The sequence below is a fragment of the Epinephelus moara genome, chromosome 4 (genome assembly GCF_006386435.1).
Source record: "Epinephelus moara isolate mb chromosome 4, YSFRI_EMoa_1.0, whole genome shotgun sequence".
NCBI lineage: Eukaryota > Metazoa > Chordata > Actinopteri > Perciformes > Serranidae > Epinephelus > Epinephelus moara.
This window is the reverse complement of record NC_065509.1, coordinates 3,109,903-3,134,834: the sequence shown is the minus strand read 5'-3', so window position 1 is coordinate 3,134,834 and position 24,932 is coordinate 3,109,903. Positions and strand designations below refer to the sequence as shown.

The 24,932-nt window shown below is 42.0% G+C and overlaps 1 pseudogene; it reads left to right on the top strand.

Moving 5' to 3' along the window:
* Nucleotides 1-3,592: 3,592 nt before the first annotated feature.
* Nucleotides 3,593-24,932, top strand: part of LOC126388642 (uncharacterized) — a 33,003-nt pseudogene continuing 11,663 nt past the window's right edge.

Here is a 24,932-nt window from a genome sequence, read left to right as displayed (position 1 = left end):
GAGGTGCGTCAGTGCCAAGCCATGTCTCTGTTAAAAGAATACTGTCCAACTTGTTATCTAAAATCAGGTCATTTATGATAAAAGTTTTATTTAAAAGAAAGCACACATTCAGCACAGCTAGTTAAAGTTAATGTTCGTGCCGAACGTGCGCTCATCGTCACAATGTAGTGAGTTTGAATCAGGTGTGATAGGAACTAAGTTTTTTGGGTTGCTATTGGTCCATGGTGAAACTGGTCTATTAAATCTATTTGAGATTCTGACTGGGATGCTTATGGATGTGGGAATGGATTGGGGATGGAACACGGAGGAAGGCAGGGGGGTGTGTACTTCCGATGTACACAACAGTCAGTCACATGGGGCACACTGAACAGTGTGCTGAATGTTAGCCGTTAACATGCCGCTGTCCAGCCTGCTCGGATGGAGACCGTAAGCCCTGTAAAAAGAGGACCGGTTCCAAAATAAGTTAATATTGTCGATAAAAGTAAATCCATAAGTGCTACAGGCAGCCTGGGTCCAGGAATTGAGGGCGAGGAGCCTGCTGAAGCGTTCTGCACCGCAGGATAGTGTTGGCAGGGGACCGCTGATAAAAACAGACTCCACAGTTTTTTAAAAGGTTAAAAGAGCAACAAAATCCATTTTTGTCAGCTCTGATTGCCAGCGGGCCGTGACATTCGAGCCCAAATGAAAAATCAGCCGGTTTATGGAGGAAGGGAGTGAATGAAGCAGTTCCGGAAGTTTGTCAAGGATGACCAGAACTGTGGCTCCAGGAAAGCAGTGAGTTGTGGCATTGATAAAAAACAAATACTCCTGATGATACAGTCCCCAACCAACACAGTAGAAGGAGGAAAAAGAGGACGAAGAGGAACAGGATAGGGATTGGGGACTCACATGAGGCAGGTGGACGGTCCATGCTGCGTGACTGGGGGGGCAGGTGTTGCAGTGACTTGGCGGTCCCAGCCCCAGCAGGACGAGCGTTATCCCAGCTGTGGGAGAGGAGTCCTCCCGAGCGTCTTAGTACAGCCTCTTTTAGGAGCCTCCAACGCGCCACAAAAGCCAATGCCCGGGAAGGGAGCTGATGGTCGGGTCCTGCAGCAGAGACACTCTGGTCCTCAGCAGGTGCCAGCGAGGGAGACGTGGATCTATCTGTGCAGGGCGCCACAGGAATACCACCGGTTGGCTGAGAGGGAGCCACAGCGCCGTGGGACACTGGAGAAGCACCGGTTGGCAGGGAAGGAGCCGCAGCGGCAGCGTCTGTAGGGCCAGTGTCTGGATCACCGTTCAATGCCAAGGCGCTGTAGCAGTTTGACAGGCTGAGGCGCGGAGGTGGGGCAGCACAGTCAGGGGCTCTTTTACCCCTGCCGACCACCTCCACCCAGGACCAATGGCAATTCGGTGTCGAGCTGGAGGATGGGGGAGGCCAAGCGCTGGGATCCCAGTGCATCGTGACCTGAAGGGCCGCCGTGAGTGAGGTGATCTGGAGCAACTGTTCATGAGCCACCTCCTGGAGGGCGGTCAGCATGGAGGATTTGTTGTTTAGCTCACCAGAGAGCCGGCGAATGTCCTCTTTCAGGTCAGCAATCTTTTTGTTTGCTTTTTTAAGCTGGGGGTTCACATCGGGGTGCATAGATGTAGCCATAGATGTATCGCTGTGCTGTCAGCTGGCAGAAGTTTTCCCACCTGTCAAGCAGGCTGGGTAGTGTCTGGCTGTTAAAACCCCGAATGCTTGGACATCCAGTGATTAAAAGATAATATTCGATTAAAGGAGATAATTAAAAACAACTGACCACTGTCCAAGCAGATAGCTTAAAAGTCACTTAAAAGTTAAAATAAATCAGTTTAAAATCGCGGGTTAGGGAGAGCACAGACAGACAGCTACAAATGCCGACACATGCGCAGATCTCAGTGTTTGTTTGGTTGCATTTAATCAATTATTCTTTTTGTGCTGAAGTATGTCCAGGTGCCATTAATTGTAGGGGTTTCCCAGGCAGTCTGCGTGGATGGACCAATCAGTGGCATGGTTGGTATGTACCTGTGTTTCTGTTAAGAAGAGCATGGTTGGAGTTGTGGATTTGAAGACCCACTTGACCAAGAAGGGGGTAAGTGTTGACATGCTGGTGTGTAATTATTTGGAGCTAAAGCTATTTTCCCCAGTTAGGCATAGCAGCGTTTCTCCTTTGAGTTTAGCTGGTTTTGTTGTTTTTGTAGTGTTGGCGTGAAAGCGGTTAGAGCTTTGTCTCGGGAGCATGTCCATGGTTGTGGGTAGGTTGCCAGTGGCTGGTCGCTTCACTACACCATCAGTCTTTAGTGTATAAGTACCCACTGCAAGTAACCACATGAAGACCAGGGTTGAGTTACTTTAGTTTTTGGTTAGGCAGATAGAGGGGACGCTCCTATTTGTCTTTTTGCAGCCAGCGTGTTGACTGTTTGCTTTCTATTGGTCTACGGGGGCTTTGTAAAATGGCTGAAATTGATGTTTTTTTAAAAAGACTCCATCAGACTCATTTTTAGATAGCTGCACAAAGGAGCAGTTATTGAAAATTGCAGACCGCTATAAGATTGAGATCAGTGACAAAAGGCTCAAGGATATAGTTAAGTCTATTTTAAGGGCTAATGTGTATGATATAAATGTGTTGCCGGCTGCAGCGGGGGCAGCTGGAGTTGTTAAGAATGCTGCTGGTTTGTCTTCACCAGTAGGTCAAAGTAGCATTGCTTTGTCCTTTGAACAACAGAGGGAGTTATTGTTGTTGCAAATGGAGCATGAAAAGTTAAACCATAAGGTTCAAGTTGAGAAAGAATTGGCTTTAGAAAATATGAAGTTTGACATAGAGCAGGCTAGAATCACTTTGGAGCACGAGAAATTAAGTTTAATCAGAGAGGGTAGGTTGAGCCAGGGAGCTAGTCAAGGGCCAGGTGGAGATAGTTCTATAGTTGGCCACTCCTCATCACATTTTGACCAGGTAGGTAATTTACAGCTGGTCCCAATGTTCAATGAGAGGGACCCCGAAACTTTTTTTTCTCTTTTTGAAAGATTGGCGGATACTCGAGGCTGGCCTGATGCCGATCGCACTGTCATGTTGCAGTGTGTACTGACAGGGAAGGCGCAAGAAGCATATTCAGCTTTGTCTGTGACAGATAGCATGAGTTATGCGAAGGTGAAAGCTGCTGTTCTTAAAGTATATGAGATGGTTCCTGAGGCTTATCGTCAGCGATTTAAGAATGGTAAGAGGGAGGATAAGCAGTCCTACCTTGAGTTTTCACGTGACTTGCTGAATGCTTTTAATCGTTGGCCATGGGCAGTGGGTAATGAAGGCTAGGGAAGGCTAAGCCTTCCAAAATTTTATGCTGGAAATCATATATAACAATGTGCACATTATATATTATGTGTGTGAGGTTGTCGCTGCAGCTGTCCCCTGGTGATAATCAGCCGTGGCAGGCAGATTATGGGTAGGGCAGGCTAAAAAAATAAAAAGCATTGTAAATAGCCAATCAAATCCTGTTCCGGCTGCAACGGCGCAAAGAATTGTTGTGTAAACATCCGCCTGCCATTTTCATTCGCTTTGGCGCGTGATTTTGGAAAATGAGTCTAAGCAAAATGGATACACGGTCTTTTTTCAAAGCAAAAGATAAACAAAGTCAAATTAATTCAGAAGCGGCCGGCAGCACCGGCAACCGGGACCCGCCCGCTGCAGCTGCAGCGAGTGCTGGGTGTGGACATGCTAACCCCGGATCACCTGCAGCCACCTGCAGGCCTGTGAGGAGTGATGAGCCGGGAGAGGGATGCAGCCACGCGGCCCACACCAGCCAGAGCTCTGGAGTCAACGCCGCTGGTGCTGGTGGTCCACCTTACACTGACTTGGGTGAAAAAGACAGTGGTATCTCCCATATATATGTATATCCCAAAAGAGATTCCGGGAAACAGAAACGTTCGTTTTCCGCAGACCACTTTAAAAAGTTCACTTTCCTGGAATTCAGCCAAGAAGCAGCCTCCGTGTTCTGTTTTCCCTGCAGACACTTTCCCTGCAGCAGTGGCTATATTACTGTATTAAGGTAAGACAATGGTTAATCATTAATTTACCCTACGCCTTAATTTGAACACTTAATTTGCATTAGCCTATAGTACAGTAGGCATATCTAATTAATTCTATGAGTGAGTGGGTCTCATTGTACTTGGTGTATTGTTATTCTATGAATTCAGAACCATGGACAGTAGCCTTGTAGGTGCGTGCACAAGCAGGGGGAAAAAAAAGAATAAAGCTGTGAACGGCAGGGAGATCGATTTTTCGTTTAATCCTGGCGCTGTGTATAATAGTTGGTTGGATACTAGCCTTCCCTAACATCAGGCTTACCAGCCGCCTATGTCATTGGCGCATGGCTTCTGATGTTGACACTTTTGATGACTTGTGTGATCTCATTGTTTTGGAACCGTTCAAAAATGCAATTCCCAACCGTATTGCCACATATATAACAGAACAGCAGGTAAAGACAGTTGGTGAGGCAGCTGCATTAGCAGATGAGTATGTCTTGACTCACCGTAGTGATTGGGGTAATATGCGTAATGCTGGTGGCTCTGGTGCTGTTGTGTATGGATTGTCTGCGGGTCCAGTTAAACCTGAGGTGGACCTCAAGGTGTCAGATTCACGTCACATGGATAAAGTGTGGCATTTCTGTCATAAAAAGGGGCATGTGAAAGCAGATTGCTTTGCTCTGAAGAGAAAGAATGAACAAATTAATGTAAAGTCTGCTGCATTAGCCAATTCAGTGAATAGTGTAATTTTAGATCTACCTTGTCCTCAAGTGCAGGAGAAAGTTCCTGAAGCTTATTTGCCTTTCATAAGAAGTGGTTAGGCACCTTCTCATTGTGTCCTGTCAGAGAAACATGTTACCATTCTTAGAGACACTGGTGCACTAGGTTCATTTGTCCTGGCTTCAGTTCTCCCAATTTCAAAGGAGTCTGATACTGGTGACTCAGAGCTGGTTCGAGGTATGGGATTATCTGTGTTGTTTGCCCCGGTGCACAGGCTGCATCTCTTTTCAGATTTGGTGCAGGGGGAGGTGGGTATCGCGGTGCGCCCAGCAATGTCGGTGCCAGAGCTCCATCTCATTCTTGGGAATGGGCTAGCTGGTGCACATGTGTGGCCAGATATTTCTCCACCTCCAGTAGTTAATCCAGTTCCTGTGGTTAGCAGTGTACCAGATGAGAGTGAGTATGATTTTACAGAGGTGTTTCCAGTGTGTGTTGTTACTTGTGCTAGGGCTCATGCTGGTGGTGAAACTGATGGTGTGAGTGTGGTTGAAGAACCATGTGTTAACCTGTCTGACTTTCCATTGTTTGTTTCACATGCAGAGCTGGTAGCTGAGCAGCAGTCAGATCCCTCCATTAAGGAGCTGCTGGAGACCACGACCCCTGTGGCAGAGGTGAAGGACAAGGCACATGGGTATTTCCTTGACAATGGTGTGCTGGTGAGGAAGTGGGTGCCTTCTAGTGAGGTTGGTGTGGGAGACCCAGTTTTCCAAGTTGTAGTCCCAGCCAAGTTCCGCAGCTTCGTTTTGCAACTGTCTCATGACCAGTCAGGGCATCTAGGGGTCAAGAAGACATATGACCATATTTTACGGTACTTCTTTTGGCCTTGGCTGTAGAAGGATGTGTCAGAGTATATAAGAACTTGCCACAAATGTCAAATAACTCATGCAGTTTGGCCTGGCATGGCAAATATACAAGGTTCTGAGTGTGTCCAGCCGTTTGCTCTTGCAAACACTGTGGGTTCCCCTTGTCCGTCAGTGGCAGTGACGAAGACAGAGGAGTCTAGCACTTTTGATCAAGCCCTGTTGTGTGGTCGGCTGAGGAACACTGAAGCTTTTTAACAACCTGGATAGTTTGTTAGGCGGGGTCATCCTTATATTCCCCGGGTCCTATGTTCCCCGGGTTCTATGTTCCCCAATCGGGGAACATAGGACCCTTTAAAAAAAAAAAGGGTCCTATGTTCCCCGCTTTCCCCAAAAGGAAATATGTTCCCCGCTTTGTATGGGACCGGGGAACATAGGACCCTTTTGAGAAAAAGGGGTTAGGGGTAGGGTTAGGACCCTTTTTAAAAAAAAAGGGCCTATGTTCCCCGGGTCCTTTTGGGGAAAAGTGGGGAACATAGAACCCTATGTTCCCCGGGTCCTTTTGGGGAAAAGTGGGGAACATAGAACCCTTATTATTAAAAAGGGTTCTATGTCCCATACAAAGCGGGGAACATAGGACCCTTTTGGGGTCCCATACAAAGCGGGGAACATAGGACCCGGGGAACATAGAACCCAGGGAACATAGGTACGCTCCCTGTTAGGCCATTTGAGAGAGTCACAGCATATTGAGTTGGCTGAGCTGATTCGTGATGTTCCGAGTTTGTTTGGTGATACACCGTCACAAACTCACATTCTTCAACATGATATAGATGTGGGGGATGCGAAGCCAATTAAACAGTGTTTTTACCATGTGTCTGCTGATATTGCTGATAAGTATTTAGACACAGATATGCTTGAGCACAATATTGCTGAACCATCATCTTCCAGCTGGGCCTCCCCATGTCTGCTTGTCCCCAAATCTGATAACACACCCAGATTTTGCTCTGATTTACGCAAGGTAAACAGTGTCACCAAGCCGGATGCATTTCCACTGCCGCGGATGGATGATTGCATTGACCAGGTTGGCTCTGCGAAATTCGTGAGTAAATATGATTTGCTTAAAAGGATAAGGCCCCGTCTGGCCTGTATTCATATAAGGTTATGCCTTCTGGCTTGTGTAAAGCACCAGCCACATTCCAGCGTTTAATGAATATGGTGGTTGGTGATTTAGAAGGTTGCGTTGTCTATTTGGATGACATGGTTGTCAATAGCGACAGTTGGGATAGTCACATTTTGCAGATTCGCTGTTTGCTGGAATGTTTGGCTGCTGCATGGCTGACAGTGAATCTGACAAAATGTGTTTTTGCTCGTGCAACAGTCACATATCTTGGGCATGTTGCGGGCCAGGGCCAAGTGAGGCCTGTGCAAGCAAAGGTGCTTGCTGTAAAGCAGTTTCCTCCACCAACAACACAAAAGGAACTAATGCAGTTTTTGGGGATGATAGGATACTACCGCAGTTTTCGTAGGAATTTTGTCCTCTGTGGTTGCTCCTCTTACTGACTTGCTAAAGGCAAATGCTAAATATGTGTGGTCTCCTGCTTGTCAACAGGATTTCCAGTAGGGCTGTAGTCAACCAAATAAAATCTTGGTCGACTAAAGTTGCACATAATCTTCAACTAATCGATTAGTCGTGGGAAAAAAAAATCTGTGCGTTATTTTTACTTCTGTGGTGGTGTGTCTGTATTACTCTGCAGTTACACCTCCAAAACACTAGTCGGCGGTGGAGGACTGTGTTAAGTGCTGTAAAGTTTAGTTCAAATCAAACTTTATTTATATAGTTGATTCAAAACACACATTAAATATGGCTTAATAGAGACAATTTAAAAGTACGCAAATTGGCTTCACTATAAATCGCAGAACTGACAGACAAACACTTGTCTTTATCTGGACACATTTCCCCCACCAATACAACATGCTAACATTATTAGCACAAGTCTACGGCATTTTACATTGTATGAATTAGCCTAGCGTCTAGCAATCTTTTCCTCTTCTCCTATGAAAACAGGGACAACAGCAACACTTAACAAAGGTAACGGTACATAATTTGGCTCCATTACAACTCACATCATTCACCGACAAAAGAACTGTCTTATACCAAACACGTTTTCCAAGCAAATACAGCATGCTAACGTTATTAGCGCCAGCCTATAGCATTTTACATTGTATAAATTAGCCTAGCAACAAGTGGTGATTTCCTCTGCTCATATGAAGTCAGGATAAATCCCGAAGTATAAATCCCTGAAGGATAAATCACACACACGGCTTAAAATGCTATTTTAGTGGAGGCTTTACTGTCTTCACAATTTATTGTTGCTTATCTGTGAAATACAAGTAAATACAAGCTTTGTTTCCACTGAGGGAAATGGTGTCAGTATACAGAAACAGACAGGAGGTCTGCGTCACCATGATGCTGAGCGTGAGGGTGGGCGAGTTCAACTTTATGTCAACAACGGGGGTGTTTTGAAAACACCCCCATTTTCACAGGTAACTTAGCCTGTCCCCCCGCCGCAGGAAATAATGGATTAATCCTGGAAAGCTGTTGATGTAGCACTTTTCTCCTTATGAAAGTAACATGGCGATTATTCGACCAATGAGAATTTGGTCGGACGAGAGCATAGGGACCAAATAATCAACTAGTCGACCAGACTACAGCCCTACTTTCCAGAACATCAAGGCCCTTTTGTGTGATGCACCAGTGCTGGCCATTCCCTATTTGGAGAAACAGTTCAAGTTGCAGGTGGATGCTAGCCACGTGGGAGCAGGTGCAGTATTGATGCAATCTGACAGTCAAGGGGTGGATAGGCCTGTAAGTTTTTTTTCTAAGAAATTTATTAGGCATCAGCTTAACTACTCTGTTGTTGAAAAAGAGACTCTGCCTTTAGTCTGGGCCTTGTGTCATTTTGATGTGTATGTGCAGGGGTGCAAAGTCATCATGGGTGAAAAAGGTGACAAACATACGAACCTCCTAGGGGAGTGGACAAACAAATTTTTGTTTGTCAACTGATTTGGTAGATGCGATCCTGATCCCCGCATCCTAACGGATTTTTGGGGCGCCTGCTGGAGATGGATAGGGCCTAAAACCTTACAAATACCATATAGAGACAGACAATGGTGTCTCCCCCAGAAAATTTTGGATGTGGTAGATGTGATTTGCATTCTGGTGGGTTTAGGGGTAGCATTCTGGAGATGGGCAATCCTACATACATTCAAAGCCACCCTGACTTGCAGGGCCTTCACAAGTGAACCTGCATTCAGCTCAGAGTGACTGAACTAGTTAAAACCAGAAAGTAGGACTTGCCTATGTGGCATATAGCCTATTACTTTATAGACACAAGACCCATTTTGGATTTAAAGCAAAATTCATGGTTGAAATGGTTGAATATATTTTGATTAAGATCTAACTAAAATATTATTTTGGGAATAATAATATATTTTGTGTATTATTGTAGTCTAAAGAGCATTTCATGATAGACTTGCATAGTCTAGAAATATAAGAGTGCCTAGACCTAGGCCATTTAATTTCATTTTTGACATTTACAAAGCTCTCCAAATGCCTTTTCACATGGCTGTGGAAATTAATCGCAAAGTCACTTTTATGCTATAGATTTTTTTTCTCAGCCAGTTATATTCTCTTCTCATCTGTGAAGACCCTGCATGATCATCCTTGCTGACCTCTGGTCTACTGTCTCCTCCCTGACCCTGCTCTTTCTATTGTGGCAATAAAGATTAAAAAAATATGTGGAAAGCAAAATTTTGAAATAGAATTAGGAGTAGTAGTAGTGAAATTGCTGTGGAAATTAACCTCAAAATTACTTCAATGCTATAGATATTTTCTCTCAGCCAGTTATAATCTCTCCTCACCTGTGAAGACCCTGCATGATCATCCTTGCTGGCCTCTGGTCTACTGTCTCCTCCCTGACACTGCTCTTTCAGTCAAGCGTCTCTCAGTTCACTTGAAAAGTCACATCCTCCGCGGTGCATGAAATAAAATAAATATGTAATAGCCTAATAGGAAAGTACTTGTCAACAATTTCCAATCATTTGTACCTACTAAATACAATGATCTCTATCCTCTTTGGACATCCATGCATCGGGGTGCTCTAAATGCACGAGCCTAATGTATGATGGTGTATTTGCATTTCTGCTTTACCTCCAGAATGTTTTACTGTGCAGTGAGTACTGGTGCTTATAAAAGTCCTGATTACGAGAAGTTGTTGTCCCAAGGCCGTCTTGTCCTGTTCGTCCTGATAATTAATAGTTATATGGTAATAGAGGTGGCACGGTGGTGTAGTGGTTAGCACTGTCGCCTCACAGCAAGAGGGTTCCTGGTTTGAACCCAGGGTGGGGGGTTCGAACCCAGCGTGGGTTTTCTCCAGGTACTTCCGGCTTCCTCCCACAATCCAAAGACATGCAGGTTAGGTTAATTGGTGACACTAAATTGCCCATAGGTGTGAATGTGAGTGTGAATGGAGACCAGCCACCCGGACAGCTGCTGCAACAATCGGTTTGCATAACCAAAGAATTTCTGCACAAACTGTCAGAAACCATCTCAGGGAAGCTTATCTGCATGCTCGTCGTCTGATCTTGGAGGTGAACATGCTGGATGTGGAGGTCCTGGGCTGGTGTGGTTACACATGGTCTGCGGTTGTGAGGCGGGTTGGATGTACTGCCAAATTGTCTGAAACGCCTTCGGAGACGGCTTATGGTAGAGAAATGAACATTCGATTCACGGGCAACAGCTCTGGTGGACATTCCTGCAGTCAGCATGCCAGTTGCACGCTCCCTCAAAACTTGCGACATCTGTGCCATTGAGCTGTGTGATAAAACTGAACATTTTAGAGTGGCCTTTTATTGTGGCCAGCCTAAGGCACACCTGTGCAATAATCATGCTGTCTAATCAGCATCTTGATATGCCACACCTGTGAGGTGGGATGGATTATCTCGGCAAAGGAGAAGTGCTCACTAACACAGATTTAGACAGATTTGTGAACAATATCTGTGAGGAAATGGTCTTTTGTGTGTATAGAAAATGTTTTAGATCTTTGAGTTCAGCTCCTGAAAAATGGGAGCAAAAACAAAAGTGTTGCGTTTATATNGATATGCCACACCTGTGAGGTGGGATGGATTATCTCGGCAAAGGAGAAGTGCTCACTAACACAGATTTTGAAAATGTTTTAGATCTTTGAGTTCAGCTCCTGAAAAATGGGAGCAAAAACAAAAGTGTTGCGTTTATATTTTTGTTCAGTGTAGATACACGCAACAGGCTGCTGCTGTCACCAGAATAAATTATTCTAAATTCAAATAAGAGAACCCTTTCATACAATTATTAGTTAGTTTTATTTTTCACTTTTGGAATCCATAAAAATGTGAATCTGATCACTTATGTAGGTTGTAATTCCTGCTATTAGTTATTAAAATTATCCTGGTTGTTTTTCTGAAGTATGTCAGAGTATTATGGCAGTGTTGTCACTTGTCCGTTATATTGATCAGGCTATCATGAATAACAGAATGTTGATGTTGTTTGACCTCTTTTAAACCAGATGATGGAAAATGTAGCCGTCATTGTGGAAGGCATTTGTGACAAAATGATCTTTGTAAATTCCTACAGATTCATAACGCCGCTGAAAAGACATTTAAATGACAGTAACATACTTGTCACCTGTGTGTAATGGTTCATGTGTCTTGTAAACACAAGTACGACACTGTGCTTCAGATCACGCCAAAAATACCAGGATGTTCTACTACATTTGGTCCGATTTTGCAGTATGCTAGCCAGCATGCTTTTCTGGCTATTCTGACCCACAATCCTCTGCGGAGTGGATGATACGTCACATCAACTGAGCCCAGCTTAACAGCTCATTGTCAGCAGTTTGACAGCTGATTGACAGCTTATCTTCAGTACTGAAAAAACAAATGCAATTGGGCAAAGAATGTCACCTTTGTTTTTTTTTGTTTTTTTAACATTATTTTTTATGGGCTTTTTGCCTTTAATGGACAGGATAGTGTGTGAAACAGGGAGAGAGAGAGAGAGAGTGGGGGGTGACACGTAGCAAAGGGCTGCAGGCCGGAATTGAACCCGCGGCCGCTGCAACGAGGCAGGTGCCTCTGTACATGGGGCGCCGGCACTATCCACTACGCTACCGAAGCCCTGAATGTCACATTTGTTTATGTTATTTTCAAAAGGGAGACTTTTTACACATACTTCCATTAGAAAAAAAATAACAACAAAAAAACCCTTCTGTTTTTTATTCCTGTAAGGGTCATTCTGATTGAACATAATAATAATTCTGTTATAACATGATACCATAAAACAGTGATACTTCCTAAGACGGACGTCGTACCGTGAAGAACTCATGCCATTGCAACCCTAACTGCAACTGTGAATCATTAGTCTGTTGCTTTGTTGTCCCAGGCTAAATATTCTCTGTATGACTACTTTCATCATGTAGGTGGGCACTTTCATGAATGTGTACAGTACCCTCCCGATCCCACCCTGAATAAATAATGCTCACTCTGAAAGTTACCCTGTAATTTGAACACTGCATCTAACTATGATCTTTTTCTGAATAAATCTCTATTAATCCACTGTGTGTGTGATCGCACAGTGTGGAGGAAAAATTGACCACACAGCTGAAAAACAGAAGAAGAGAAGGAGAAAATTAGGAACTGAGAGGGAGCACATTAAAAGTAGAAAGGCAAGAGGAAAGGGCTGCTCCACTTCATAATATCACAAATGAAGCTCTAGCATAAGTTCAGTCAGGAAGACAATACTTTTCATGCTCAGACTATAAGCTTCTTTCTCACCCTGCCAGTCACTCCCATTCACGCATGCTCACTCACTATCACTAGGTGATAGTGAGTGCCCCTTGTCCACTGCAGCAACTTTTACCATATACCCGGGATTTTGAAAAACCTCGGCGTGTTTCCACCGAAATTGCCCGGCGAAAATACTTTCCCTCAACCCCAAACTTTCCCTGAAAAAGTACCTGGAAGGGGTGTAGGACTTTTCAGATTCCCCGGAATTCTTGGAGGGCGGGGCTGTTGTCTGATTGGTGGAACACACACTTGCAGCGTTCTGCACTTCCGTGCCAAACTTTATTTAATTTCTATAATCTTCATGTCACCTCACTCTACCAAGTTCTAAATTAGCCCCGGGGCTAAATTATCAAAGATCATAGTACTGATAAGCGCCAACTGTATCGGTTGTTTTATCAGTACTTGCACACATTTTGGTGTAATTCATTATCATCCTGCAGCCTCTCCTCATCGCTCTGTGCCAGCACTGAACTCCTCCACATACACACACATACACACATACACACACACACACACACACACACACACACGCCTACTCGACACGGTAACCGGTGAATAGCCGAGCAGCCCCGGTGGGAACAAAGTAAAGATAACTCGAAAATTAGTTGTTGACGGCAGCTACACACGTTACTGTAAGTGCAATTAAACCTTAGCAAGTAAGAAGCCAACACTTTATCAATACATGTGATCTGCAAGCATAAACATGTTAACATGCAGATAGCGATATAATGCTCCGTCTACAGTCTCTCATCCACCGACATTAACGCTATGTCTTACATGCTGATTTAGACAGCACGCTAGTTCGCCTGATAGCGAATTGTTACTAATAAGCTCAAATGACAGCTGTCTGTATGTAGACTAACTTAGTTTGACACTAATCATCTTAACATACTTACAAACTGAGCTGCTGGCTGAGACAAACAGCCCCTCCTCTCTCTACCAGCACTAATGTTACCATGTTACCGGCCAATAAGCTGGTGGAGCTAAATATAGCGCACACGCCGAATCATCTACATCATCAGCCTGATTTAAATAAATTTTCTAGAACTTTGAGGTGCGGTGGAAACGCAAACCACACAGATGACCAGGAATTCTTTTACCCAGGTAAATAAATTCCTGGAAATAAAAGTTCCTGGAAATGTTGGTGGAAAAGGGGCTATTGTCTGGGGGATTGCCTTTCAGTTACAGTTCAGTTCAGTTTCAGTTACTTATGCTGCTCTCATTTAAGTCAAATGACAAATGTTGTCTTTATCCTTTGAATTTCTCGTCGCAGTTGCAAGCTGTCGTCTGATCCCTCAGCCAGAGGAGAAATGCATGTGTCCGCATTGTGTTTGTTTGTCAGAAGCTCCTTCGCAATTCTCATCCTATACTTATCCAGTTTTAAGCCACATGTCGAGCTACATTTTTAGATCCTGGCTGCTTCACCTATATGTTCTATCAAGGTAATATGTTAGTCATCAAACTTCAGATTTAAGTTTAGTAGAGGCGGAGAGAGTCCAAGTTGAAGGCTGCTGGGCTTCTACTGCTCCAAGGTAAACTACTGCAGCTTTCAAGATCAAACTACTCTGGGCCATGATGGTACATTTTATCCTTTAAAGCTCTTTGTGCACCGATGTTACCACTAAACCAGATCACAAACAGATCACCAGTGGGCTCCCATAAGTGCCATGGCACTTATTTACTATCAGCCATCATTAGCTCTTCGCTATCAGCTATCTGTTACAACAACACTGCCTAATAGTATTATTTTAGGTCCGTGTACTGCTAGTTGTTTTTCTCTCTGCAGCATGTCTCCACTTACCATGCAGTCCCAGGCTAATTCGATCCAAGATATCCACACGCGCCTTCCCTCTCCATAAATGCATCAGCCTCTTCATCATCCTCCCTCATTGCTGCAGGCCTCCTCTTGCAACTTGCGGTTCACATTCAACGTGCTCATCACTCTCTCTGGCTCCGCCGCCACATCAATTTTCTCAGGTGGGCAAATAACCTCATGCAGTAATACATATTTTGTCTCAGGTTTAAGAATCACAGCAAAGGTGTAAAAAGGAGACTCATTGCTCCCCCGAGTGCAACCAAAATAATGGGGAGAGGTCAGCTCCAGTCATATGTGCAGATGATTTTTCTGTCTTCTCACCTGGGTTCAGCAGTTGTAGACATCTTCCTCATACAGTTTAGCTCAGGTGGTATATTTATCTCAGTTTTAAGTCCGTGGAGCTTGTCTGTTAAAAACTTTGTTTTCATTTCACAAATGTCCACCAGTCCACCAAGGAATCAATTACCGTAAAGTCTGTAATAGCGGCTCGGCCTTCTTCGCCTCAACTACAAGGGATGATTAGCAATTGCCATAGATCTTATAATTTATCATTTATCAATTCATCATTTTTCTTTTATGTATTCTAAGGGCATCAGGCATTTATTTGAAGGCAATTAAAGATGGGCCTGTTTTTCAGTTCCTGTGTCTAAAATGGGTTTTGACTCATTTCTGGCATGATCATATTGTTTCAGTCTTTTCCCGTCAGTTTCTGTAAATTTTTTGTCTACAATTATCTGTGTCATAAAGTTGCCCTCTCCTATGCTGGAAACATCACATTCAGTCATCAGCCACTGCGGACCTCGAAAAGCTTATCATGATCATCTGACCATATAAAGCAATTTGGTTCATTGCTGAACTTACCTCTAAACATTACCAAATTCAGCATAATTTTATATGTCGAGTTGAAGTATTATCCATCACGTAGTTCTCATGGTTGCCATCCATGAATTTTGGAGGCGGAATCACTGCAGTTCTCCTAAGTACAAAGTCTGTCTCATACATCTATTCACGAGGTGCTTGCTCTGTAAGGTGGCTTGCACATCATCTCTGATTCATTATGTATATTTGGCGGGAGTGTTTTGCTTCACGGCCATCGGCTGCACACTGCCCATTCTGATTTTATTTTACGGTTGTCCTCAGTCACGGCTGACTTTGGCATTTTAATCATTTATCTAATCATATGAAGCAGCAGCTTACGATGTAAGAAGGCATTGCTGATAAGATCACATTTTACTGGCATAGTACCTTATATTACTACATGTGGCAAACAAATAATAGAATTTATACTTGATGAATCGACACTGTACTCTGCTATTGCTCATTGTCATTGCATTCTGCTAATTGCAACATTAGCTCTGCATTCCACTAAATGGTCAATTTTGCACATTTCTGCTCAAACTACCACTCCTAAGAACTGCACAGCTGTCATTTTAATTCAGATATTTAAGCATTCTGCAAATTGCTTCATCATCACCATTGCTATTACTAAATTTTTACTATTCTGTTCATTGCTTCACCATATTTCATTGCGCTATTTGCTTCATGCCCACTGCCTTGGAAAGTACTCTTCTTATTCTTTTACAATTAGGCCTAGCACCTAATTATTCTGTTTGTTGTTTTAACCTTTGGTTTGTAAAGGTGCTTAACAACTAAAGTCCATCATCATAATCATTACTAAGGCTTAACAGCTACAGGAAGCATTTACATATAACTGGTGGTTGTTGGTGTTGCATTTCCTTTCATTTCTCAGCTGCACTCCCTAATTATTAATTCTCATGTTACTGCTGTCCTTTCAGCTAATCCATTCATTGATAAATTCTAGGCATCATGCCTTATTCATGACTCAAGGACTGAATGAAATGTTGAAGTGGCAGGTAATTAAGACTTTTGGCCTAAACTGAATTTTATTATGTCATTCCTGTACACCAGCCTTGTTGGCTAAAACTCTGGCTAAACTGTTAGTTATTTGGGTAACTCTGACCATTAGTCTTTGCTGGCTAAAGCATATTCATCTCAAGCAGGTCATTGCTGTCATTAAACATTGCTGATTAGAGCATATAAAATGTATAAAGCCTATAGAGTGAGAGAGAAATATACGTAACATTTTCATTCTAAAGGCTGGTGTCTGTCCTCTTAAATTCATGTGTAAATATGTATTTATTAAGAAAAAAGGCCTCTTTGTAACTGCAGGCAATAGTCCCATGTCCATATCTTGGTTTAGCTCTCATTTAAGGCAGACTCTAATGAGATGTAACATAACTCCTAAGCATTAGTCAGAACTTTAATTTAGAATTGGGGTGGAGCCTGGGCCACTGGTTATCTCTACACATGCCTCCTCTGTGTGTCCTGATGTCACTGCAATCATTGGAGCGCAACAATTTCTAAAGCCATATCAGCTTATGGTAAGCAATTACAAATAGCTGGTGGCAGGTGGTTGTGGTTCATTCAATTTATCATTTAGCTATACCCACTTAGTAATTCTCAAGTCAGTGCTGACATTTTCTGGCAAATTCATTATTGATGAATCCAGGTCTTCCATGCCCATTTATGAATTGATAAAATGTTTAAAGGGTTTTAGGTAATTGAGACCAATTGCCTAATCAAATTTTTCTATTCATGCTGTTCGCCAGCTGTGCTGGCTAGCTCATTATCTATTCAGGTCATAGCTGACCATTAGCCATTGCAGGTTACAGGTTATTATTTGGGTTAAAGCAAATTCATAGCATACAAGGCATTGAGCCTCATAGCCTTGCAGGCTAAGCATCATCGCATTCACGACAATGAGCTTTATAGGTTTTGCAGGCTAAGCATTGCATTCATGGCACTGAGCTTCCATTACATTCATGGCATTAAGCCTCATGGCAGAGTGAAAAAAAGCACCAAAAAAATGCCTTTGAATGCTGAGCACCATCACAAGGTGGATTTTGTTTCTGTCCATTCATGATACACGATTGATTTAATTATTTGACCTCAACTATTTCTGTGTCTTGGTCATTTCTGTATTTTATCTCTTAGCAGATCATACCAACTTTATTCATTAAAGGGAAATTTCGGTTTATTTCAACCTGTCTCCTATCGTCCTAAACTTGTCCGCCATCTTGTCTGCAGCTGGGTACTGTTGCCTCTTCTCAGGCTCAACTGTGTAGCATCCTGCCCCAGACAGCAGCAACAGCAGTTGTCAGGACCGTAAAGGAAAGGAAATACAGTCCGAGCGAAGCGCTGGAGCCATGGGCCGATACCCGGCCGTCAACGGTAACGGGGAGGAGGGTGTGTCTGCAGACCTGGAGACTGCAGATTCAGACCTGCAGATCTGGACCCGCAGTTCTAGACCCCTTGTATTTCGCGACAGCGCCCTCTATTTCATTGGAAGCCGACATACTATTACAACTATTGAATATGGATGGCGATGATCCGAGTGTGAGTATTGAATGTGAATCACATTATTTGTTTAATGCCATCAAACTATTTTGTTGACTTTAATTAGAGAGCGAAATTGATGTTTTACAGTGATAGGTTTAAAATGATATGACTGTCTTTACCACGATAGTCTGAAAGGCACGTCAAATATGGGTTAACGTAGTAGGTAATAGTTCAGCTTGTTAGCAATGAACTGTTTGACCTGCACATTTTGTTTCATGAAACCGAAGCGCGATGACGAATAATTTTAGCATGTGCTTTAAATTAAACATGAATAAATGATTAAAGCAATGAAGTGGATGATATGANTAGATAAAACATTACATTTTCTATATATACAGAGTACCAGTCAAAAGTTTGGACTCACTTTCCCATTAACTTGAATGAAAAAGTGTGTCCAAACTTTTGACTGGTACTGTAGATATATATAAAAAAAATCCTGCTCTAACATCATAAAGGCATAGGCATGTGATAATGTGATGCAGAAACATATATTCTGAAGCTTTTGGTTAACATAATTTCAGTACTGTAAAATAGTTCCAGGTACTATATCTCAAACACAAAAACATATGTAATGTCTCTGTTACAGACCTTTTTATGGCGTTATATTTGTGTCATATGTCGCGCAAGCGGATAACACATCTGCAAGGGCAGCCCCCTCACTCTGAGATCTCTCCACTTTGTGCATGTATAGGTCCTGTTTGTGCATGTGTGTGTCTTTCAGACCTGTGTGTAATTGACAAGCAAGAGTGAAAAACATTGAATTTCCCCTCAGGGGGATTAATAAAGTGAATAAACCTAAACTTAACTATTAATAGTGTACAGAAGACTTTTTGCTGTTTTCTTTTTCATGTGCTTCAAAGCTTTACAGTACATAGTCAGTTCTTTTTTAAATACCAAAAAAAGGGGCTGTGTTTTAATGCATTTACATTTGTGAAGAATTTCCCTAGAATAAATAAAGTGGTCAAAAGAACGTTAGTGTCTTTATCCTCTATTGTCATTCCAAATGTAATATCATTTCTTGAAAACTGGGGGAGAGATATAAGTTTTGGCTCTAGCCAATCATACATGTCACTCCAAAAACTATTACTATAAACACAGAAAAAAAACAAGTGATCCATGGTCTCTATGTCCGCATCACAGAATATGCAGTTATTGTGATCAATGTTAAATCTTTGTCTAATAAATTCTCCTGAATACGGAAGCGTATTGCTGCCACCGGAGGACAAAAAAACGGCTCAGCATCACGTAATTACGTGAAAGGTTTATTGTTCTAACGATATCTTTTCACATTTTAACAGTATTCTTTTTTCACGTTTCACGATATGACAATAGGCTGCAATAGGCTACATACTTCCATGGGAAATACGGGCTAGAGTGATGCACCATCAAAGTGATTTATTAGTTCTAATCTTTTAAAGGTAGAGTCTGAAGTTTTGTTCGTTGCAGTTTGTAAACAAAACATTCAAACTGGGCCCCTCTTCTGAGAGGAAGAAGACAACGGAGAAGACGAAGAGAAGAATGCAAACAATACACGCACGACTAAGAGAAAGAGCAGTAAGGGAATGAGTCTTTTAATTATTAGAATTAGACAACTTTATTGTCATTGTACATTGTACAACGAAATTCTGTTCGGCACTTAGCACTAGCAGTAACTTATTAGCTAGTAGCTAGCACTAGCATGGAGTACCAAGCCGCTGCGTTTATACGCGCCTTCATCTTCATTATCTTTTAACACGTGTGTTATGTTCTCTAAGATGCAATTCTACATAATCTCGGCATGCACAAATTACTACCACCAGATGGTGGGTTTAGCTACATTTGTTGTGTAAAAACGAGGGCATGATTGGTATTAACTTAACGTTAGCTGCTCAAGGTCTGTTGTGCTCCCTTTCATCAATGTCTGTGTGTAAACAGTGTTAATGTTGGCCAGAGACTATTACTGCCCTCGCTTGATGTGTTGGTTAATTTAGATGTGTAGTTTGCAGCAGGGTTAATATGTGTTCCTCTGCTTTTTGGTGTGTTGTGGTGTACAACATCTGTGTACACACTCACTGCACACAAGCCATTTTTCCCCCAATTTTTGGTTCGCCTGGTGTCCTTGTGTATTAATGCTTGTATAACCTCAACCCTGCGCTGCTCAATCAAGTTATATACAGCTTTTTTTCCGGAGATATTCTAAAAATAGTAACGAGAGTCGTCTCGTGGTATACGACATGAGCGACCCCCGAGGGTTAACCGGGTCAGATAAATAATGTATACATAGCCCCGGGGGTCTGCAAAAAATACATTTGTATTATGTTTTAGTAATGCACCATGAGTCCTTTAGATCGGTAAAATATGGTTGATGTTCAGTATGTTTTCCAGCTATCAATGTTGATTTGACTTCTCCTTTTTTCAGATGCACCCCTCTATTTTGAGTGACGAAGCCAGTCTGGGGCACACAACCCTTTCACCATCCAACTTTGGGTGTCCTCTCTGCCCCAAATTTAAAAACAAAAATGAGAGCGCAATCCAGAGGCACCTGAAAAACCATACCGAAAATGCAGTTCATTTCCATGGTATGTTGATGAGAAGAATCTGTTTGAGATCATATACTTCTACATGTAACAGTAATGTTTAATGATATTTGTTTGGGACAAAACAAGACATTTTAGGCTGCATCTTGGGATCTTGTGATTTGTGGAACAGTGGTTGACATTTTATACCATTTTCTTACATTTTATAGACCAAACAAATAAATTATTTTACTGTTTTTCCATTTTTTTCCTTTGTTTTTTTTTCTACTTTTGAGATTGATATGGATATCTGGAATAAAAACTTGTTCACAAAAAAGAGAACTCCAAGTCACCTTCTTTATGTTGCCAGTTCAATAGTATAATATTGTGTTTACATGTGTTCCTGAAATATAATAGAATACATCTGAAAATATAACAATCTAATTATTACGTTCATTTAATAGTTAAATAGTTACAATTAACCATACTGATGTAAGAGTAAGTATGGCATTTGTTGTGTCCATGGTTTTCAGTTGTTTTGAATGACCTGATAGTAATCTGCATGTTGCAACTGTAGCCCAATAAATGAAAGTGCTCACCTTATTTAATCTTTGTTAAAAATTAATCCAACTAAAATTCCTGTGTTTGCTGATTTTCTGCAATTTTTGTAGGTTTAACTTGTTGAGGTCAATGTTATTCCAAACAAAACATGATTGCATTTGAAATAGTTGTTGAAATAATTATATTATTATTATTATTAATATTATTATTATTAATTTTATAATATATATATATTTATAATTGTTGGTTGCTTCAAAGTTTGTAAATGTATTGCTAAAATAAATAATATAAAAAAGACGGACTTAAAAACCGACTTCTGGGGGGAAAAACTACAAAAAATTGACTTCCGGTATGTATGAAACTTCCGGTATGGACTTCCAATATCGTAGACACGAGCAAGATTAACTTCCGGTATGCACTGGATATATGGCGGCGCCCTTGTCCGCCATCTTGTCTGCAGCTGGGTACTGTTGCCTCTTCTCAGGCTCAACTGTGTAGCATCCTGCCCCAGACAGCAGCAACAGCAGTTGTCAGGACCGTAAAGGAAAGGAAATACAGTCCGAGCGAAGCGCTGGAGCCATGGGCCGATACCCGGCCGTCAACGGTAACGGGGAGGAGGGTGTGTCTGCAGACCTGGAGACTGCAGATTCAGACCTGCAGATCTGGACCCGCAGTTCTAGACCCCTTGTATTTCGCGACAGCGCCCTCTATTTCATTGGAAGCCGACATACTATTACAACTATTGAATATGGATGGCGATGATCCGAGTGTGAGTATTGAATGTGAATCACATTATTTGTTTAATGCCATCAAACTATTTTGTTGACTTTAATTAGAGAGCGAAATTGATGTTTTACAGTGATAGGTTTAAAATGATATGACTGTCTTTACCACGATAGTCTGAAAGGCACGTCAAATATGGGTTAACGTAGTAGGTAATAGTTCAGCTTGTTAGCAATGAACTGTTTGACCTGCACATTTTGTTTCATGAAACCGAAGCGCGATGACGAATAATTTTAGCATGTGCTTTAAATTAAACATGAATAAATGATTAAAGCTGAATAAATGATTAAAGCAATGAAGTGGATGATATGAGAAAAACATCTATAGGCTTACGTTTTCATACAAGCATGAAACTGTTTACATATTGGCAATTAGTGTAATTTATGCTAAAAGTAAATTTTGTATTAATGTATATCATGTAATACACCTACACATGTTTTTCCTTTATTATTCATAATATTATATATCACGTGTGTTTATATCACTACATTGATATTACTCTATAGCATATATTTAGAGATTTTGTGGACAGAAATTAAGCTCATCCAGCGCAGAAGATCAGAAATGTATTTTTGTCTATTATTAGGTTTTGGCCTTGTTTATGTGTGTAAAACGGTTGAAAAATATTAACTTTGAATAATCAGGGACTCTCTTTTTAAGGTGCACATAACAATCCAGAAAGGGGAAACCACAGTGAAGTGGAGGAGTTTTGTCGGAGGATCGAAAGGCAGATGAGGAAGGAAGGGGCACTATTGTTATTATGTCGATATAATAATGTATTTGCTATGCTCCAGAATCTTCAGTATTTCAGTGTAGACTGTGATAGGTATTTAATTTTTTTTTTAAGTGTTTCTGTTTTCAATTTTGTGATATGTTTGATTTCGTGACAAAGCTCAGGTGAAGCTACGTGCAGCAGAGTAGGAGGGCTACTAGCCCCACTAGCTGTCCCGGATGTTAGCAAGTGCTAGCACGTCTCTCTCATAGCAGCAGAACCGCAAAGTAAAAGAAATACAGTCCGAGTGAAGCGCTTGAGCCGCGGGCGGATACCCGGCCGTCACCGACAACTAAAGCCTCGACTGGTAACAAGTATGAGGGCCGTTGTGGTGAGCTAGCTCGATGCTAACTTCGGCTAGCGGTAGCGGTTAGCATCGGCCGCTAACACCCGCTTCCCAGCTCACCACAACGGCCCTCCTGCCCGTTGCAACAAAACGCTGGAGGCTCCCGTTGCCGGTGACGGCCGGGTATCGGCCTATGGCTCCAGCGCTTCACTCAGACTGTATTTCCTTTCCTTTACGGTCCTGACAACTGCTGTTGCTGCTGTCTGGGGCAGGATGCTACACAGTTGAGCCAGAGAAGAGGGGCCCAGTTTGAATGTTTTGTTTACAAACTGCAACGAACAAAACTCCAGACTCTACCTTTAATAGATGAGAACTAATAAATCACTTTGATGGTGCATCACTCTAGCCCGTATTTCCCATGGAAGTATGTAGCCTATTGCAGTTCCCCAACCCATAGCAAGTTCCATGTGTGTTTTTCTCCCTCATAGTCAGCGTGTAGCTTCTTACCAGGCTAGTTAGCTAGCTAAATTAGCCACCGTAAGCTAACCATACACAATGTTTGAATTAGATGGTGGGCGGTAAAAAATACACTGACATGATCTTGCTCCATGCGAAGGAGACAGTCTTCTGGTACACCACGACCTTGAAGAAATCTCAACAGTGGAGAATCCACATTTTCCATGGCGACGTACAAGCTCACTGAAACACATGCCAGTTCACAGTGGGAGAAGCGTAGAATGATGTGAATCTTATCTTGAAATAACGTAAAACCACACTTTGTTATAACGTGAAAACATCTTATCACGTTATATCGTGAAAACATCTTATCACGTTATAACGTGAAAACATCTTATCACGGAATAACATGATAATTTCATGTTATAACGTGAAAATGTCATATCTTGAAATAACGTGATACTTTCACGTTATAACGTGAAAAAAGATACTGTTAAAACATGAAAAGATATCGTTAGAACAATAAACCTTTCACGTAATTACGTGATGCTGAGCCGTTTTTTTTTCTCCGGTGGCAGCAATACGCTTCCGTATTCAGGAGAACTTATTAGACAAAGATTTAACATTGATCACAATAACTGTGATCAAAAGTTTTTGGAGTGACATGTATGATTGGCTAGAGCCAAAACTTATATCTCTCCCCCAGTTTTCAAGAAATGATATACATTTGGAATGACAATAGAGGATAAAGACACTAACGTTCTTTTGAACACTTTATTTATTCTCGGGAAATTCTTTATTCACAAATGTAAATGCATTAAAACACAGCCCCTTTTTTTGGTATTTAAAAAGAACTGACTATGTACTGTAAAGCTTTGAAGCACATGAAAAAGAAAACAGCAAAAAGTCTTCTGTACACTATTAATAACATTAGACTATTAGAAGAGGCCCCTGAGTGATTTTAATTTTTGTTTTCATATGTCTTTTTTGTTTTATTCTGTTTCCTGTGCTCCATCTGTGTAAGAGCATATTATGAAGAATGTAACAACTGCCATATATTGTTGTAAATTGTTCTATTTTCAATTAAAAAAAACAAAACAACAAACCACTGAGCTTCCTGTCTGTGACGGAAGCTGTCATCAGCAGAAAACCGAAAAGGCACCCACGTGGGGGGCTGGAAAATGACCAATCATAAGAGGGCCGGGGTCAGCCTTGGTCTCCGCCCCCAAAGTATCAAAAGTCCTTGCTTCGAGCGAGCAGAGATCCACCGCGAGCAAGCACAGGGAAGAGAGAGAGCGAGAGCAGGAGCAAGAGCAGGAGCGAGAGCAGGAGCGAGCCAGCGCGCGCAAAGCAGCTGCACTGTGTTGTTGTGTGTGTCGCTGCTGTTTTTTATTCGCTCGCACCTGCCTCTGCTTCACTCTGTTGCTGAATATGTGCGCGAAGATCAAACAAGTGCGCGCGGCAGTTGAAATCTGCGCGCGTGACACAAAATAATTCACACGAGAGAGAGATCTGCGCGCGTGCAGATGTGTTATCCGCTCGCGCGACATATGACACAAATATAACGCCATACCTTTTGCACCCTCAGAGTAGGTTTATTAGTAGGTCAATTTGGTTCTTTATCGGTACTCTTAAAGTTTTTTTTAATTTCTAAATAATTGCTTTTTAGAAAACATATTAAATTAAAAAGAATAATTCAGAACAGAATCAATCAATCAATCAATCAATTTTATTTATAAAGCCCAATATCACAAATCACAATTTGCCTCACAGGGCTTTACAGCATACGACATCCCTCTGTCCTTATGACCCTCGCAGCGGATAAGGAAAAACTCCCCAAAAAAAACCCTTTAACGGGGAAAA